The sequence below is a fragment of the Cervus canadensis genome, chromosome 31, assembly GCF_019320065.1.
Source record: "Cervus canadensis isolate Bull #8, Minnesota chromosome 31, ASM1932006v1, whole genome shotgun sequence".
NCBI lineage: Eukaryota > Metazoa > Chordata > Mammalia > Artiodactyla > Cervidae > Cervus > Cervus canadensis.
In genome coordinates this window covers 32,991,491-32,997,490 of record NC_057416.1, presented here as the reverse complement: position 1 = coordinate 32,997,490, position 6,000 = coordinate 32,991,491, and positions in this window count along the sequence as shown.

The window sequence follows — 6,000 nt, the reverse complement described above, 5'->3', positions numbered from 1 at the left end:
TTTTCAAAAACACTTTTGCAAAGTATTTCAAAATATTAACTAATACATTAGGGTTTCAGAAATGAGCACTAAATGAAACCAAGCATGACCCTGTTGGGCTTCTGGGCACGCAAGACTTTCAAGCTGTTGCTAATCAGGGAAGGGAGGGCGGGGATGCAGAGACAGAGGAGAGGCAGCCAAGGAACAACAGTGCGGCCTTGGGGGCAGGATCCTCGTTCCACCCAAGGGACACGCATAATGGTATCTTTGAGTTTTTTTGTTTTTTTTTACAGAACTATCAAACCAGTCAATCCTCAAAGAAATCAATCCTGAATATTCATTGAAAGGACGGATACTGAAGCTGAAGCTCCAATACTTTGGCCACCTGATTTGAAGAACTGACTCATTGGAAAAGACCCTGATGCTGGGAAAGATTGAAGGCAGGAGGAGAAGGGGACGACAGAGGATGAGATGGTTGGATGGAATCACCGACTCAATGGACATGAGTTTGAGCAAGCTCTGGGAGTTGGTGACGGACAGGGAGGCATGGCGTGCTGCAGTCCATGGGGTCACAGAGTTGGACATGACTGAGCAACTGAACTGATCTTAAAGGGTGTCCCTGGTGGCTCAAATGGTTAAGAATCTTCCTGCCAAGAAGGAGATCTGGGTTTGATCCCTGAGTTGGGAAAATCCCCTGGAGGAGAGCATGGAAACCCACTGTAGTATTCTTGCCTGAGGAATCCCTTGGATGGAGAAGCCTGGCAGCCACAATCCGTGGGATCACAAAGAGTTGGACATTACTGAAAACGAATGGAAGATGTTTTAGAGACAAGGTCATAGTTTGTTAACCTCAAGGGATGCTTCAGGAGGCCACCTGAGGCCAGATCAAAAGGCTGTCAGCCTTGTGCACACCCAGATCCCTATCAGCAACCTGTCCTTGAACCATTGCTATTATTTTATGTATCAGTGAAATCATTTAGTCAGGTCCTACTCTTCTGCGACACCAGGAATGTAGCCCGCCAGGCTCCTCTGTCCATGGGATTTTCCAGGCAAGTATACTGGAGTGAGCTGTCGTTTCAATCTCCAGGGGATCTTCCTGACTCAGGGATCGAAGTCAAATCTCCCGCATTGCTGGCAGACTCTTTACCATCTGAGTCACCATTGCTATAAATCTCACCAAATCCTCCTGGGTTTGGAGGCACACGGTTTTGAGAAGCACCAGCCCACTGTGTCCCCCTTTGCCTGGCAAAGCCTTAAAACTCTTCTTTTCTGCTTCACCCAAAACTCTGTCTCCAAGATTCAATTTGGCACCGGTGTGCAGAGGCTGAGTTTTTGGCATCATAAAGAAGCCCCAAACCAAATCCTCTTCTGCTTTCTCTACCCAGGGCAGCTCTGCTGAAAGCTGGGGAAGATATTTCAAAGCCACATCTGTGGAATTCCTCTGTCCCTGCTTCAATAAATGGTGATTGATGACGATCCCTGCCCCTGGGTACATCCAGAGCTAGGAGGACAGATTGCAAATGCATTTTGCGTTACTCCCTCTCTCACCATCGAGGAGTCCTGGAGGTGACCGTGAGGATGCGCATGATGGAGAAGATGCTATATTAACGGTGATCTTCAGTGAGAACAAAAAGGGACCTCTGCATCCATTTCCTGTTCTCTTTTCTCTCTGCGAGGGGACTTCTGGCAATTGGTGTTGCCATCGCTCCTGGCTTTGCTCCTGCCATTGTTGCTGGCTTTTTAATGAAAGACTTCCGAAGTGACTGGTGCTGTTTATGGAGCATGAATTAGAGATGGAGTTGAGTGGCCTGACTCACTGATGATTGACAGGTGACTCACTGCAGGGGACTCACTCCCCAAAGCGCTTAGTGCGGAGTCATCAATTGGGGCCATCATGTTGGGACCTGTGTCTTTGTGCTTCTGCAGCCAAAGCAGCAGACTCTCAGGGAAGGACACTGGGATAGGAGAAAGCTACAGAAAGCTGAGGCTAAAGGACTGAGTCTGGTGACCATTTAGAAGGAAGGAGTCAGACTGGTTCACAGCTCACTCTCCCCTCAACCTTCCCCAACCCCCAGACAACATACATCCAGTTTTTGAAATCGCTTCTCTTTCATGAAAGAACTACTTCATGAAAGAACCATACAGAGACCATTGCATTTGGAGCCAGAAAACCTGGGTTGAGCTTCCGGTTCAATCAGAGCTTGAAAAGTGAAAATGTGAGTCGCTCAGTCGTGTCCAGCTCTTTGCGACCCCATCAATTGTAGCCTGCCAGGCTCCTCTGTCCATGAGATTCTCCAGGTAAGAATACCGGAGTAGACTGACATTCCCTTCTCCAGCGGATCTTCCCAACCCAGGGACTGCCTAGGTCTCCTGCATTGCAAGCGGGTTCTTTACTCTGAGCCACCAAGGTAGCTTGATTAACTCCTTTGAGCGGCCTTTTCTTTACTACTCAAACTGGGAAAACAGTAGCATCCACCTTACCAGTCTGTGGTCAAAACTCAGTGAAAGAATGTTTGTGAAGGCATCTCAGGAATCACACCCACGTTATCATCATTGCTGTATACCCCGAAGACTTCTAACCTAAGCCCTCACCTTGTTCAAAGCTTTGCTTGGTACAAATTCAAGTCAGATTTGATGGATTTGAACGTGTATGGAGAGAAAGACTCACAAAGTAATTTGCCCCAAGATACAGATTCTAGAATGATAAGTAGACTCCTGTTTCTGGGAAGGGCATTTTCGCTTTTAGACCAGATGTTCAGACTGTGTTTGCATTGCTGGCTGCCTCGTGTGGGCTCTCTCTACACCCTCTCTGAGCTTCTTCATTCCTTCCTTCATTCATTTCAAGAGTAGGGGCTTGGGGGACACAGAGGTGAATTCATGGAGCTCATAGTGGAGAGGAGGATATGATCTCAGGTGGCCTTGGCTTGTAGCAGGGCTTGGGTTCTCAGCCAGAGATTGAGAATCCAATCAATTTGGTGAGAACACCAAATCCTGGCCACTAGACCAGTGGTCAGTGACGAGCGCCAGCCCTTGGGCTTTGCAGAAAAGAATTTCCATGAAGACGGAAGGTAGTGAAGCGAGTAAAGCATTTATTCAGAGGAGAAAGATGCAGTACCTGTGGATAGGCACATGGGCAGACCCAGAGGGAGAGTCCCTGGGTCACGCCCCAGTGGTAGTTTAAATCGCTTCCCTGGGGATAAGTTTTCCAGGTTTCCTTTGGCCAATCATTTTGATTTGCCTGGTTCACAGTCTGTGTTTAGCATCTCTCAGGGCACTCCATGTGTGGGTGCCTATGCCTCTCTTAGCCAAGACGGATTCTACCACAAAGGGCTATGGGTAGCCCGGCATTAGTTAACATCACCCACCTTTGACCTCTGTGTAACTTTTCTGCGCATGTGTCTGACTTCAAGAATGTGAAACATGTGATCTAGGCAGGGCCCAGCCTCCTCCCCCAATTGTCCTGCTATTCTCTTCTTGGAGTTTCCGTCACAGGGGACAAATCTCCAATCACTTTACCATGGGGGGCAGGGGGAAGGGGTCAGAATCGACCTCCTGCCTCAGAAGCAGCTGTAGCACAGAAAATTACAAGCAAATCCAGCATGGAGGCAAACCCAAGGGGTTAAACAACACATAGGCTGGTGGAGCAGAGGAGGCAGGGGAATAAGAGCTGGTAGCTGATTAAGTCTCAGGGTTTGTAGGACCTTATCAGGAAGAGACAGGAGGGGAGGTATCCAGGGAGTGCCAGTCTCTCCCACTATGTGGAGCAGAATGACTTTGTTAACCATCCTAAATTATGAGGAGTTCGGATAATGTGATTTAAAATAGCAATAACCACACCTACGTGTTCTGATATTGTTTGGAAAAGGTGGACAGCCATGGTCCAGGGAGGGCTTATTCCATGGAGCTGGTGGTCGTGCAGGTGGGCAATTTCGGGTAAGAAAAAAAAAAATGGGTTTCTCGGGCACCTTTTGCTGTTCAGATAGGATTAATTGGTCTATTATTTCACAGGCTATTTGTGATAGATATCGCCTGTGTTTATTGCAAACAGGCAGAGGCCAGCCCAAATAGCAACAGCTTTGAATAGGTGCCGACTGATCGCAGAAAGAGAGTTAATTCCACGTGTACTCAGCACTGACTCATCAACTGCACACTCATCAGCGGATCACTGAAAATTAGAAAAGAAAGAAATCTCGAAGAGCCTCCAGCCCAGCTCACTGTCTTCAAGACTGAAGATTCTGAGTTTCAGTGAGGAGGTGTGAACTGTCTGCGATGGGCAGGCAGAGGAAAGGAATGCAACCATCCCACCATTGCGTTTATATTTGTTTGCAGAAGAATCCAGATTTGTATGAAACTTTTTTCCAGTGCTCTCTTTTCTCACGAACTTTTAAAAAAATTATTTGATGTTGGAGTATAGTTAATTTACAATGCTGCCTTTGTTTCAAGTGTTCTCCCTGGTGTCTCAGCTGCTAAAAAATCCACCTGCAATGCAGGAGACCTGGGTTTGATCCCTGGGTTGAAAAGATCCCCTGGAGAAGGGAACTGGCTACCCACTCCTGTACTCTGGCCTGGAGAATTCCATGGACGGTGTAGTTCTTGGGGCCACAAAGAGTCGAACGTGACTTTCACTTTTTTCCAAGTGTACAGCCAAGTGATTCAGTTAGACATGTGAAAGTCAAAGTCGCTCAGTTATGTCTGACTCTTTTTGACAGATCTCCCGCATTGCAGGTGGATTCTTTACAGACTGAGCCACTAGGGAAATCCCAATTAGACATATACATTTTTTTTTTCAGATTCTTTTCCCATATCGGTTATCACAGAGTATTGAGTAGAGTTCCCTGTGATCTATAGTGTGTCCTTGAAGATTATTTTATATATAGCAGTGTGTATATATGTTAACTCCAATCTCCTAATTTATCCCTCCCTACCTTTCCTCTTTGGCAAGCATGAGTTTTTTTTTCTGTGTCTGTGAGTCTTTTTCAGTTTTGTAAATAAGTTCATTTGTATAATTTTTTAGATGCCACATATGAGTGAAATCACATGCTCTTTGTCTTTGAACTTTTGAAGGAATATTTTACCCGTTAATGTTAGCATCACTTAGAAATACGCAAAACCATGCAACATAGTAAATCAACTATATTTCAATAAAAATTAAAAAGAAAAACAAAAAAAAACCACACCAAACTAGTTTCAAGTCCCAGAAACAGTCTCCCCTCAGATAAAATCCTGGTTAGTCAGCAGCCTGTTTGGAATTTTGCCATCTGTCTCCTTTCCTGTGTCTTTTGGCCCAAACTATCCTAAATTTTTTAGTATGTCCTTTGTTTAACAGTAATGTTGTTTTTTCTCCTAAAACCTGAATTTGTGTTCTATTTCAGTTGAAACTTACTGATGCAAGAGAATGATCAAAAAGAAGTATTTCCCTTTGTAATAAAGACAAACAATTTTACGCAAGTGTTTGGAGAGGGATGGGTAGGCAGGCCTTCAAAACAGCCTTAGACTTTTTTTGCTTCATATTCAGATGACAATAAAGAGCTTAAGTTTTCCCCTCCAGAAAGCAAAGCTCTTTTTCATTGAATGCAAGGTGAATTATAGGTAATATCTCATGGTATCCTTGTTAATAAGAGAAAGAAGAAAATGCCATGAACCAGTGGATCTCAACCTTTAGCTTGTAATGCCATCACCTGGGAACTTGCTGGAAAAGCAAATGTTCAGGTCAACCCTGAATTCTACAAATCGGAAATTCTGGGAGTCCTCCAACCTGTGTTTTATTAAAATCCAGATAATTCTGATATAAGCGTAAAGTTTGAGATATAGATTGCTGGAAACTTAAGGAATGCAACCCATTTAAGAATTTACTACTGACTATGAGAACAGGTCGAATTTCTTCCAGTCTGAGAGCAGCTGTTTTTACCGAGGCAGGACTGTTTCCATATCACTGTGGCTGCAAGTTGAAGATAACATAGCATTTAGGGCAGGCTGCCCTGCACAAGGTGAGGAGTAAGTTGCCTGTGTGATGTGATCTCA